The sequence below is a fragment of the Miniopterus schreibersii genome, assembly GCF_964146895.1.
Source record: "Miniopterus schreibersii genome assembly, chromosome: 9".
Taxonomy (NCBI): domain Eukaryota; kingdom Metazoa; phylum Chordata; class Mammalia; order Chiroptera; family Miniopteridae; genus Miniopterus; species Miniopterus schreibersii.
In genome coordinates, this window is record NC_138118.1 from 4,097,085 (window position 1) to 4,111,432 (window position 14,348).

A 14,348-nucleotide genomic window follows, 5' to 3' on the forward strand; every position below is an offset into this window, starting at 1 on the left:
GCGTTAACCTAAAAAAGCAAAATGAAACCCAGATAAACCTCAGGACCGTAGGACGCACACTGGGCAGGCACTGAAATGCTGGAACCTGGGCTTGAGGTCGGCCTGCAGCGCTCACAGGCTCAGCTTTTTGATCGGCAACGTCTTCCTGACCAGCTGACTTTCAAAAGAGGCACAACTAGGACTCCAGCCACATTCACGACTGATGCGTAACCTGGGCGCCGCATTGTATTAACCCCTGAAAGAAAGGCACTGACGCAAGTTCACTGCTCTCGTTCTGTGCTTCTCTCTTACGCAGGAAGGTGGGACTAAAATACGCAGGTGTCACTTAAACAGCTCTTGACCCATGACATTCGTCGACTCAGTTACAAAGAGGCCATCTGCTGGGAGCAACAGGATCTATCCCTCCCATGTTGTCTCCGTAAGTCTTTTCCTAAGGATTGATAAAATCGGTGTGTTTTGTTTTCAGAAACAGCAATAAAAAGAACTGTCTTCTAGGGCGTTGCGGGGGGTGGTGGTTGTGAGGGATTAAGGAAAAAAAAAGAGACAGAGAGAGGGAGGGAAGAGGGAGGGAGAGAGAGAACTCACGGGCATGGACCACAGCACCATGATCGAGGGGAGGGGGGGTGGAGGTGGGAGAGGGCACAGAGGGGGCTAAATGGTGATAGAAAAAAGTAAAATAAGAAAAAAATGTTGTTTGAAATAGGAAAAAAAAGTCTTCCTGTGACAACAAAAAGTACATTTTTCTTTGCATAAACTTGTTAGAGCCCCTGAACTTGTGGGGCTTACACAGGTTGAAACGGTCATTCTTGTCCCTAAAATCTAGTCTAAGAACTGCAGCCTTGTCATGTTTGCTGGTGAATACAATTCAGTTGTGGTTACAATACAAAGGGGAAGATAAACCCCCGCCCCGATGCTTCCAGAACGCACTGTGCACCACGCAGAAACCGGCCGAAGAGAGATTCTCCACGTTTTCCTGGATGCTCCCAGTTGTCAGTCGAGACAGAAGGCTCGGTGCCCCGTGTGTGCAGCCTCGGGGGCCCTGCAGAAGGCGTGGCTCCTCAGGGCTCAGAATAAAGGCTCCCGGGGTAGCAGGACCTTTCCGAGGAGCAGGCTTAGCTGCCAGTCACCCACGGAGCTGGGCGCTGGCAATGCAGGTCTGGGCCTACCTCTCAGGGTCTTTGTAAATACACGCTCCGTGTCCCAGCTCTCCGCTGTTGGGGAGCTGAGCACGACGTGTGGCTGAGTTTCCCACAAAAACACAATCAACGGACCTGCTTCTCACTGCGTTTTACTCAACGTCTGCATTTTAACTCGAAGCAGCAGCATAGAAAATCGCCAAAATCCTCAGGACAAAATGACCAGAATCCTCAGGACAAAATGACCAGAGTCCTATGGACGAGACGAGCCAACTGGAATGCAGTCCAGAAGAATAATTCCTTCCTCTGTGTGCCCTGCTTTTGCTAAAACTGCTTATAATTAAATTTATTGGGCTGACTTTATTTTAGGCTTTAGAAAGTCTTATTAAATTGTAGTCAACACCATAAGGAAAATAAGTTTGATATTTTAAGTTTTTTTCCTTAATTCCTCCCCAAACCGTTGAAGAATATTGCAGCCCGGCCCTGGGTTATTTGCAGCCTGCTCCCCGGAGAGCAGGGGAATCGAGGCACCGGGAAAAGCGAAGAAAGGGGGCTGACCTCATGGACCCACGGGCAGCTCATGCAGGGCGGGCGAGGAAAAGTGTGTCAACAAATGTTTGTGTTTCCAGAGAATGTCAACTCGAATGACTCAGTATAACAAAGTGGTTTCCTTCCTTTGTTCTCACCTGAATTTTAATTTCTACCCCAGGAGGCCTCTAAAGCTGTTTTCCCCCAGAGGAAAAAAATCCTTCGAGGAGGAAGACTGCACGAGAGGTAAATATTAACATATTAGGACATGGGCGACTGAGGCTGGGGTTAAGCGAAATGGTTTTCCCAGGGCGACGAGACCTGTCAGGCTCCCAGAGAGGGGGGACGGCTGCCAGAAAGCGTGCTGGGAGTCCCCTCGATTTGCTGGCCATGTTACATCATTAACACAAGAAAGAATTCAAATGTTGGGGCCCTGACCTATGAAAGGATATGCAGAAGACAAAGCATAAGTGTTGTGAGGCTGAACTGAAACTGGAGCAGATCATCGCAGGAATGTGAACATCACAATTACACCCGCCTGGTGCTACGAAGCAGTGGAGTCCAGGCGTGGGCTGTAGGCCTGCGGGCGCAGAACCGTGTTTCTTCCCACACCCCCCCTTCTCTGCTCTACCTTTAAAACCAACCCGTTGCTTTCAGGCTGGAGGAACAGCCTGCTAGGTCGGGGGAGCGGACAGAGGCATTCAGAGTCTCTCAGGACACTCTCGCGGTCAAGACAGATCTGTATGGGCCCACGGTAGAAAGCGGACTATGTAGATTAATAAGGAGATGAACTGCGGGTGGAATTCAAAGAGTGAAAACTGGCTTCAGGGGAGAATTTTCAGGGTGTCATTCCAGGCTGACACTTTATTACTTTACTAATTTGACAAGGACAAGAGCGGCACATGGACCAGCGTGTCATACAGGCATTTCGTAGAAAGGGGTGGTGATAGGTGAGAAGACAGGGTCATGAGCCAAAGGGACTCTGAGAGGCTCAAATCATAGCCTGGATCTAACTAGAAAAGTTTAGCAGAAACAAATATATAATTTTTATAGTTGAAAATACCACCCATCTCCTCCCACCCCCCAAATCACCTTCAATATCCAGTTGGACAGAACACACCTCGTAACAGCACGCACCTTCCTCCCCAAATGCTCCAGCCCAAAGAGGACTGGGGCATCTTAATGATAAGCGAGTTGGGCGCTAGGAGTGAGACGGGGCTGAGTCAAGGCAAGGACGCAGTCTGGAGTCTAAGCTCGGAGGTGGTTTCGGAGACTGCCCCCTAGCGGCCAGGAGGATCCCGGCCGGTGTTCAGGACAGAGCCTCTGGGAGAACCCAGGGCGTGTGCTGCAGGCGCCAACCACGCCTGGAACGATGTCACAAGAAGGAGTCAAAGGAACGGCGAATGCTTACGGCCCCGACTTTCAGGGAATCCAGGTTAACCAAGACCTACCCCCCGGGAGTTGTTAAGCATTCCTGGTGGCACCAGAGCGGGCCTATCCCAGGTGCAGACGGAAGAGCAAAGCTGACCCCACCACTGCACCTGCGCCTGCCTCCGAGTCACCGAACCCAGTGGCTTGTGTCACCAGGGGGGGTTTAGAGGGCTGCTGATTTTTCCCTGCCTTTAAACAAAGGGCGAGGGACTCTGGGCAGCGTTTGCGTGGGGACCTTCGGTCTCAGCCCCGACTGCGCCAGCTGCGTGCCTATTTTCCCGGCTGGGCCCCATCTCCAGTCCTGTTATTATCTCTACCCTTCTAGCTGCCCGAACATGCCAGCGGCTGTCAATCTCCCCCTCAGAGGGTGCCAATTACAGCGGCTGCCGCCCTGGGAGAAAACACATTTTCGCGTTTTCGAGAAGGAAGTCATTTCCTCTCGGTGTCACGCTGGGTGCTTTGTTTCAGAGAGTACTGACGGATGCTTGGAATATTTTATGGGGCGGCTGCATTAATCTCTCTTCTAAAATTGTTACTGTGAATCCCAGGCATCCGGGGGAAGTGGGTCTGCCTGGAAAAGATGTTTTCCTGGATAACTGAGGATCTAACTCTCTTGGCAGGAGCAAGTCTCGGTGTTTCTAACAGAGTATCTGTCTAGAAGGCGTTCTTTCCACACAGGAGGCCCAAGGAGAGGCCACATTCTGGCTTTCACAGCCTCCCTTTTGCCTTCGAGGGCCCTTCCTCCGTAACAAACAAGCATGGTATTTTCAAACTGTGTTGGTATAAAGCTGAAGATGTTAATATATTAATACATTTTTTTCTACCTAACTCAAGATTGCCTTGGTTATCTAAAGGAACCAGAACACCGTGACAGAAGAGAAATACTTGGAGCTAAGATGCGCTTCAAAATACTGGAGGCTACTATCTGTTTGACACACTTCAAACCGGATTTTTTCAGTTTATCAAAGGGTACAGTAGACCCCCGGTCACTCCCGACACCCACTAAGGCTTGCAAACTGAGAGTTTTGAGTTCCTGGGTTTATCTGGGTTTTCAAGCTGGACAAGCCGCCCGTGTGCCGCATAAACTGGTTGTTCTGAGACATGCATTTATTTTCATCTCAAAATAACATGAATTTAGGGCTAAAAGTTAATTTCCTGGCTAAATTTGCGTCCTAATCCAGGAAACTCTGGACAATAGCTGTGCTCATTCCGTCTGTACTCACACTAAAAGTCCTTCGTGATAAAAATACCAGGAGCTGGAGACAGAATCAAATATATTAATGGAATATAGAGCTGAATTGTTTTAGGTTGCCTTTTACTTTTTGAAACACACTGGCTGATGTATAATTGGTAGGCAATAAATGCACGTATTTTAAGTGTATGGGCAGTTTTGATGGATTTTGCCAAATAGATACACATACGTAACTACCAGGGCAACGAAGACATTGGAACATTTAAGTTGGAAGTTTGTACAAACTCCCTTTCTGCTTCCACGTATTTGTAAGTCTGCATGTTTGGGCGGAAATTCATCCCTGAAAAATCACTTAAAATAACCTTCACCTGGTAGAAAACTTTCGAGTATAATTGTGAAATTCTAAGAGCCCTGCCATTTATGTAAGAAAATTTACAGAACAATATGGCCTTGGGATTAAACACTTATCAGTTTTTAATATGTTGATTAACATATCAGATGTTGATTTGTAGGAGAGTTTTTGCCACTGTGAGGTGTTGTTGTTTTTTTAAACGGTCCCTTCAGAGACAAAAGGGAGTGTTTCACAGACAATGCTGGAGAAGGGTAGAGAAGGGAACCTGTTCAAAAGGTGATGCTGGAGAAGAGACCGAAACCTTAACTGGCCACCTGAGATTCAGGAGACAGCCTAAGATCAAGGCCGCCCCTCACACACGCCGCCTCCAGCAGACAGGTACCTGGCATGGGCAGGGAACTCAGTATTTAGGCAACAAATGAACAGAGAAAGCCATGAGCAGTGGACCCACATTTCTAGTGTTTTTGTTTTATTCTGTTGTTGTTTTTCCAGTTCTTGGGTCTATACAAGGGCTGGGGACATCCTGATCAGAGTTCAGAGGTGAAGGGACTCTTTCCGAATTACCTGGTGCATCAGCTGAAGAGCGAAGATCTGAATTTGCAGCATTTGCTGCTCCCGGGGAGCTTTCTCAGGACAGCTGGCCTACGAGGGCCAGTTTGCTAAAACCGCAGAACATGGCACTGGAGCAAGAACCCCTGCAAGAGATGGACTTGCTCCCTTGCCCACTCTCCCTCTAATAATTCATGACATCACTAGGAAATGTAGCTTCTGAAAATAGGACAGGCTCAGAAAAGACTGTAGCTGAAGTGCATTTGTGGTTACAAACACCTGCTGTCAGAGACGGAGTATCGATTCCTGAAGAGTAGAGGCCTGGTTGGAAGGAACCACAAATGGACTAGTTGGATGGATAGAACCCACTGTCTACCACGGACATACTCAAAACTTCACTGCACGGAAATCAAACAGCTAATAGAACGCAGTGCTAATTTACCCTTTCTTATGCAAATCTCATAATGATGCAAGAAGGAGAGGTAGGGTTAGGGAGCTGAATCGGAGCCTAGTCCCTGCCTGAAATAGCTTTCTGGCCTTAGACAGAAGCTCCTGAATCTCACTGGGCCTCAGTTTCAACACTCGAATTGAGGATTTGGGCCTCTCTTTTCCACATTCTCTGAATCAAATCCATCAGCAGGTGGTATCAGCTGTGCCTCCAAAATATATCAGGAATCTGCCCATTTCTGTCCATCTCCATGAATTCTCTTCCAATTAGAATTACAAAGAAATTACATGGAATTTCTGTTCTAAAGTTGTCCGAACTCTAAAGAAGTGTTGACGAGAGAGAGAGAGGCTGCCTTAGAAAATCATATCCAAGCTGCATTTTTCAGTTGTTCCTTCCAGTTTTTTCAAGGTACAATACGCTCACTAGGTACTCAGGGTTCAGGTGGTACTCAGGCCATCCAGGGAAGGCGTGGGCACACGAGCACCACTGCAAAAGGTGAAGGTGCCATGCACGTAGCCATAGTGCCCAGTGGGTAACAGTAACGGCGTTCAGAGGGCTCCCAAAGGGCAAAGGTGTCAAACTGCACCCCACGGAGAGGGCAGGGGGACAGAGAAGGGGGGAGACCCAGGGAGTCGTGACCTACTGAGCAAGAACAGACACCCCAATCGCAGCACAGTCAGAGCACGTTCACAGGGAGGAGGGCAAGTGTGCACGGCGCTGTTTCACCAACGGGCAGCCCAGCAGGAAAGGAACCAGTGGGAGCAGGACGAAGACACTGAAGTCAGGCGGACGGGTAACGTTAGGGTCGGACAGCAAAGGGCAGGTGGCCGAGCCCTCAGAGCTTCCCTCTTGGTCCCACGGTTGTCTAGCTTCTCTTTAAACATCTGTAGCGACAGCCGGCTTGCACCTCACCAGGTCACCCCCTTCCCCTGAATGGAGACCTGACCCCTGGACCCAGCAGTCCTAACCTAGCCCTCCACACACACAAGCTCCCCGTCTCCAGGTGAGCACCCCTCGTGGAGTTAAAGGCAGCCCCCAGCTCCCCAACTGCCCTGTCCTTCAGGCTGAATGCCCCAATCCCCACTGCTGTTCTCTGAGGGACCCTCCGCCGGCCACTTTCTGCTTTGGCAGTGCCCACGTCACGGCATGGAGCCCCTCACCCCGAAATGCCCAGAGACAGCTCAGCCGCCCGGACGCTGTGCATCCGCTGCGGCGGCTCTCAGAGCGTCTTCTCATGGCTAAATCCCCGCGCGCACAGGGCTGCCCTCCTCGCCTCCTTCATCTCGAACGAGGGTAATTGATTTTTTGAACATAAATGCATGAGCCTGCACTTAACCTTCATTTTTTTTGTTCTGGCTCCGATTTACAGCCACATAAAATAATGATGATAACTTACATTGAATTACACTTTCCCAGGGATCCAAGTGCTTTGGCATATGCTATTGTGATGAATTTTGATTCCCTTATTTACCTTATCAGTTATCCCCCCCAACTTCCTATCGTCTGGGAGTCTGATTGACAGGAATGGAAGTGATGATCACTGATAAACACGTAGAGAGGAAGGAACAAAGGCCCCGTCCTGTGAAACGCCTCCCCTTCTTCAGGCCACCGTCTGAGGACACAGACCGGGGGCAGCTAAGCATAGGAACACACCTATAGACAGCGGCAACGAAGGGAAATAAAGCAACCTGAGGAAATAAGAAACGGCTGGGCAAGGTCCGACAGACAGGGTGGTCAAAGGACTCGGGGAGCAGAGACCTGAGAGGGTGGGGAGCATGGGTGCCCCCCGAGAGGCACGATGCCCAGGGATGACTGAATCAACCGACTTCCTGCTTTGTTCCAAGGAGAACTCCAGGCAATGACTCTTGACTAGGTCTTGTCTTGCTAGCAATGAACTCACAACCTCCTTCTGAGCCACAAACACTGACTAAGCGTCTAATACAAGGCTTGGCACAGAACGTTCCTTTCATGAATAGTTGTTGAGTAAGTGAAAAAATATGCTAAGACAGGTTGTGTCAAACGTTTTGCTGAAATTAAGAAACAGTAAGTCAAGACCATCAGGCAGGGCTCTATGTCCCTGGCCCTGGGACACCCGTCAGCCACGGCGCTCCAGGGGTACAATTAAATTTGAATCAATCGGCGGCAAGAACTCCAGACCGATCAGAGTACATCCCTGAGTTAGTTTCAACTATCCCCTTCCCACTAATCTCATGAAAAAGAAACATGGTTAGGCCAGCCGGTGTGGCTCAGTGGTCTGACCATTGACCTATGAACCAGGAGGTCATGGTTTGATTCCCGGTCAGGGCACCTGCCCGGGTTGTGGGCTCCATCCCCATTAGGGGGCGTGCAGGAGGCAGCCGATCAATGACTCTCTTCATCATTGATGTTTCTCTCTCTTTCCCCCTCTCCCTTCCTCTCTCTGAAATCAATAAACACATACATATATACATTTTTAAAAGAAACATGGTTAGCTTGGAATGGCTGGATTCCGCAGAACTCACCTTGGGATTTACAAATCCTATCATTCTCTAAATTCTCACCTATTTAGGAATCTGCTCCAGGATTTTGCCAGTCACCATTTCACCAGTCTACGCTTTTTGGAAACTACTTTTTAAAAAGATATTTTGGAAGCGGGCATTTCCTTGTCTCCATTTTCAGCACCTCCCCAGATGGACAGTTTCTCCATACTTATTGATGGATCACATCTACAAATGCTTTTAGCATCGGAGGTGGTGTAGACACCACCTCCTGGGGAAGTGGCCTGATTGATGAAGCCACCGCTTTCCTACGTGCCAGGAAATACTCAAATAGAGGAGACAGAGATGGAGACGGGAAAGGACAGACAGGCAAACAGGACCCGGTTCCTGTACTGAAGGTGGGCGAGTAGACGTGGAAACATAAATAAAATACACTGACCTGTATGGAAATAAACCAGAGCCTGAGAAGCTCAGGTACCAAGTGCTCAGTGAGAGCAGGGCGGGCTGGCCACGTCTGCTCTGGAGGGTGAGGCCACCCAGCCCCGAAGGCAGGAGGACCCCAGGTGCAGGGCAGCTGGGTGAAGAGGCATTTAGGGACCAGGGTGCCCAGGGATTCTCCAGCTGGGGTGACTCAGTGGCCTCATGCTTTAGGGATCTTTAGCTTTCTGGAGAATCAAAATGGAGATGAGGGCGGGTGGGGCTGGAGCTTTGGGCTCTCTCCCCCTCACCTTCCAGGATGGAGTTTCCCTCTGCACCTGCGAGAACACCTCCTTGTTTGACGGTAATTTTTTCCATTGGAAAGAAATGTAGTCTGGTGTCCTCTGAGCAGATTTACCTTGGCAAGGTTTAAGGTTAGCATTTTATTTATTGTATTTTATTATTACTATTATTATTATTATTATTTTAATCCCTATCTGAGGATATTTTTTCCACTGCCTTTTTGAGAGAGTGAAAGGAAGGGGGGGGGACAGTGATGTGAGAGACACATATATTGGTTGCCGCCCACATGTGCCCAACCCAGCCCGGGATTGAGCCTGCAACCAGGTGTGTGCCCTTGACCAGGAATTGAGCCCTTGACCCTTCCGTGAGTGGGCTGCCACTCCGGCCAGGGCTAGGATTAGCATTTTATTTTATTTTATTTTATTATTTTATTTTATATTATTATTATTTTTAAAATATATCTTTATTGACTTCAGGGAGAGGAAAAGAGAGGGAGAGAGAGACAGAAACATCAATGATGAGAGTCATTGATCAGCTACAGCCCACAACCCGGGCATGTGCCCTGACCCGGAATCGAACCCTGATCGCCTGGATCCCAGGCCAACGCTCAACAGCTGAGCCACGCCCAGCCGGGCTAGGATTAGCATTTTAATAGAAGTAGTTTTTGTTTCTAAAGGTGCTCCACCATTGCACAACATTGCTTTTGGTTGCAGACTTTTCCTCTGGCTGTGATTAGGGTCCTGGTGAGCCTCAGTTTAGTCCCGGGAAGCCCAATGAGTAAAAGATGAAGCAATGAGCTTACACAAGAAAAGATGTATTTTGACCATGATTATTTGCAAAAGCAGCACAGTGACAACTCCTTGTGCGTGCACCACAGACATACGAAGATTTTAGAACAAAAAATGATTGATGATCTAGGCTGCCCCCCCAGTCCTCGGCAGCTACCCAGCCTTGCCTTATCAAGAAGTAAGGGAAAAGAGCACTTACAGGTTAAACCAGAATGAAAAGATATTAATATTAAGGAATTTTTAAAAAGTTGACCCAAAGTGACTTTCAGACTAGCCTCTCACTCCTGTCACTCCCCTGCATTACAGAGACATAAACCAGAGGCTGATTTTTAGGAGCACAGACTTTTAAAGTGATGAAAGTAGCTGAATGGCTGTCATTTCTGACTTTTTATTGAGGATTAGAATTTCATATCTGTACTGTCCTGTTCGGACCCTGGCGGTGAGCAGGTTTTAAAAACATGATAAACCAATGCAGCCGAGCAGTTTAAGGACCACCGGGAAGGCCTGTCCGCGGGGGACCCAGCCTTTCTCACACAAAGAGCTCGGGGCTTGGTGGATCCAGACAAGGAGAGGAATAAAAAGCATAAACCCCTTTTCCTTTCAGATGTACCAGCTGAGTCTCTGCCCCCTCAGTCTCCTGCTCCCTCAGTCCCCTGCTCCTTTCGTTCCATCGGGTGTAACTCGAGGCATCTGGAAGAGAGGAGATCCCCTCTTTGGGGGGGCATGGCTGGGGGCATCTGCTCTTCAGTGGGAAATTAGAGACTAGGCCCAACATGGGGCATAGGTTTTGGGGAGCTGGCGATTAGCCGTCAGTATACTGAGGTTTCCAATGGTTCCCAGTGCATTTCATCTAAACTGTCATATACCCCCTTTCACCAGTGAGACGACATGAAGGCCACACTAGTTTATCTAAAATTTACATAGTTCCCAGAAGTCCGGGAATGTGAAGGCGAGAGCAGTAAAGAAGGACCCCGAGGAGTCAGACAGACGAAGCTCCCACTCTGCACTTAGAAGGTGAGTGATACTGGGCTAGTGGCTTCACCTTCCTGAAGCCTCAGTTTTCTGATCTGTAAGATGGGGAGAACGCTAGGTACCTCTTGAGCATTAATTGTCCCAAGAATTAATCGGGACAATACAAGTCGAGGCCTCACTATACTGATGGTACACAACAGACTTCTGAGACGTGGTTGCTATTATTTGTTCTGTTACTAATTTTCAGCAGCCTTGGGATTCAAACAGCAGCTGGCAGCTGCATGTAAAAGGAAGTCTCCCCAATACCGCGTTCTGGACGGGGCCTGTGCGGCACAGCTCCAGTACCCACTTAAAACAAAGACGCCCCTCCTGAATAGATCAGATGCAGTGAACTTGCAACCTGGGCATTTCGCAGGAGCAGGTGCAGTCTGGCAAGAGGTAGTACTAGGGCGGAATTGAGGAGTTAGATTTGTGCTGTTTCAGATTTCGATCAGCCACCATGGTTTTTCTCCTGAACGAGACCCAGCTGCATGTGATGCGCACACTAAATTCCCCGATCAGCGCTCACTGTGGGTCAGAATCCAGCCCCTGGCCCTCCCTGCACGCTAACCCAGAGGAAACGGCCATCGAGGGCGAGGGCTGTCAGGTTTCCCATCTGTGAGACGGGCTCGAGCCCCAAATTTCCTTATAACTTCATAAAGGGTTTTGACATTTCCTGGTCCCGGAAAAGGTAAAGGCGAACCTGGGGAAGCAGGAGGCTTCTTGCCCTGTTTCCCCCTCATCCGGGTAAACACGCAGTACATACAGGGGCGGGGAAAAGTAGGTCTACAGTTGTTGGTATGGAAATAGAATAATTAATAAATGATGAGAAGAATAAACTGTGTTTCGTATACTCGCAACTATAAACCTGCTTTTGCCCACCCCTGTATATATATTTAAATAAATATGTATATTATTTCTTTAGTGGAGAGTCCTGTAAATAAATAATCTGAAGGGAGGGACCCAGAATTCGCTTAATTCTTTGGCGTCCTAATCAAAAGAAGAGCTTCAACCACGACGTAAATCAATAGAAAATGTGAGAAGAAGCGACACATACTCAGAGGGCGGTGCACTTGCGACGTGCTAATGGCGAGGATTAGGTGTCATGCAAAGAAAAAAGCGAGAATCAATTCTATTCTTTGCCGACTGCCAGTGGGAACCGGACCCAGCTGGGAGATAAGCAAAGTCCTGAGAGCTGTCTGCCAAAGACGAGGGGGGAAGGTGAAAGCCCTTTGCAGGGAGAACCAAGCATTCTGCAGATTTTCCAAAGGGGAAAACCAAACAGGCATTTGGGTGCTCTTTCTACTCTTAAAAAAAAAAAAAAAAAAAAAAAAAAGCACGAAACAGAACCAATTACTTTAAATTTAACATAATGATTCGAGGAGCCTACATCCTTTATCTTCCCTCAAATTATTAATTATTCTATGTCATTTAGGGGATAATTTATTTTGCAGGAGCATGAAAGTAAGCTCCCTTTTGGCGATACTTTCAGTGGTGTGCGTGTGTGTGCTGGTAGAAAGCATCGCATATTATCATTTATGAGCATCTTTGTTATAAAACAAACTAATTTGCTCTAAATTAAAAAGGAAACCCTCCTTTCTAAACAAGTCTTGGGAATCCTACTAACACTTTTTAACTGTTCACACCACGTACATCTCAGCTTTGCTTTCACACACACACTCACACACACAGTCACACTCACTCACACACACTCTCACACACTCAGTCACACTCACACACACAGTCACACTCACACACACAGTCACACTCACTCACACACACTCTCACACACTCAGTCACACTCACACACAGTCACACTCACTCACACACACTCTCACACACTCAGTCACACTCACACACACTCACACAGTCACACACACACACTCACACAGTCACACTCACACACACAGTCACACTCACACAGTCACACTCACACACACTCACACAGTCACACACACACACTCACACAGTCACACTCACACAGTCACACACACACACTCACACAGTCACACACACACACTCACACAGTCACACTCACACAGTCACACACACACACTCACACAGTCACACACACACACTCACAGTCACACTCACACACACTCACACACTCACACAGTCACTCACTCACACACACTCACACACACGCACACTCACATGCAGTCGCACTCACACACACACACTCACACTCACATGCAGTCGCACTCACACACACACTTACACAGTCACACTCACACTCACACACACACTCACACAGTCACACTCACACAGTCACACTCACACACACTCACACACTCACACACTCACAGTCACTCACACTCACACAGTCACACTCACACACACACTTACACACCCACACACCCACGCACACACTCACACACACTCACACACACGCACACTCACATGCAGTCGCACTCACACACACACTTACACACCCACACACCCACACACACACACACACTGCAAACACTGCCGGGTTTCCCTAATTTCCCTCACCTGTCCCCGCCGTGACCCCGTGGGCGCAGCGCTGGGGGCCAAGGCCAAGGCGAGCGCCCAGTGACCCGGCCCCAGGGCACCCTGCTCCCCGGGGCACAGCCGACCTCGCGGGGACCACACCGAGAGCCGGAGGCCCTGTCCCGCGCCCCGCTCCCGCGCCCCGCTCCCGCACCTCCCTCCCCTCCCCGCCCCGCACCCCCGCCCCTGGCGCCAGACCCGCGGAGCGCGCGGCCCGAGCCCCGCATCCCGAAGTGCCCGCCCGCCGCCCGCGGTACCTGCCTCCAGCAGCCAGCCCGGCCCCGCTGTGCCCCGCGCTCTCGGGGCGCGGACGCCCCCGCCGGCCGGGACTCGGGGCCACCCCGGGGCCGCTCTGTCGGCGGCGGGACCGCGGAGCCGAGCTCGCAGCCCGGGCGCGGGACCCGAGCCACCCGGCGGCGCGGCAGGTGCGGGGCGGGCGGAAAACGCGGAGCGGAGCGCAGCGCGGCTGGACGGGCGCGGCGGACCCGCTCCGGGCGGGCGTAAGGCCCGGACTGGACTTTCCGGGCCCGTCTGTCCGACAGGATTCTACCCGCGGCCTTGGCGTCGTCGGGGCCGCGGGCGGGGGCGCCCCCTGCGCTGCCGGGGCGTGGGCGTCGCGGGCACCTGGGCGGGCACCCAGACGGGGCCGACCTTCACGCGGGGCTCGCGAGCACGCTCTTTCCTTTCCCCGAGCTTACGGCTTATCTACTCCACGACGGGGCGCTGTGCGCTGGGCGGCGCCACCGGGACGGGGCGGGCGCGTGGCCGCCGCGGCGGGGACGGGCGCGCCGAGACTGGCTCCGCGGGGACTGTTTCTGAGAAAGTTTGGGTAACGCTGGGAGCTGCAAAAATAAATCTAACACTGGCCGGTCTCCCCTGACCTCCGCGTGACCTGCCGGCCTCCCGCCTGCTCCAGCCCAGGGGGTGATTCCCGTGGCCGGCGGGGACGGGCCACCCGCTGGGCTTTTCTTCCCTGGCCGCCTCCCCTGCTTTCCTTGGGGAGGGGCCCGAGCGCCCACACTCTTCGGGGGCCTCTTACCGTCCCGGCATCCTATGGAATCCAGCGTCTCCCTTCTGTTGCTGTGTTGCTTCTAAAGGAAGCAGGGGGAAGGGGCTTCCTCAGGGCAGGTGCAGCACCCAGGCCCGGCCACAGGAGCCGGCTCCGCCTCCTGGTCCAGCAGCAGGAGTGGGTCCCCCCCTTAATT

General features: G+C 50.7%; 1 protein-coding gene across 2 annotated transcripts in view; it reads right to left on the bottom strand.

The window, feature by feature from the left end:
- Nucleotides 1-14,348, bottom strand: part of CNTNAP2 (contactin associated protein 2) — a 1,311,177-nt gene that overhangs the window by 22,322 nt on the left and 1,274,507 nt on the right. The window contains exon 1 of one of the 2 annotated variants that reach the window (XM_081147556.1): nucleotides 13,401-13,530. The exons of the other annotated variant lie outside the window; for it this stretch is intronic. The gene's annotated coding sequence lies outside the window, so the exon portion shown is untranslated. Of the gene's footprint in view, nucleotides 1-13,400; nucleotides 13,531-14,348 lie in introns of those variants that run through there. 2 annotated transcript variants of the gene reach the window in all.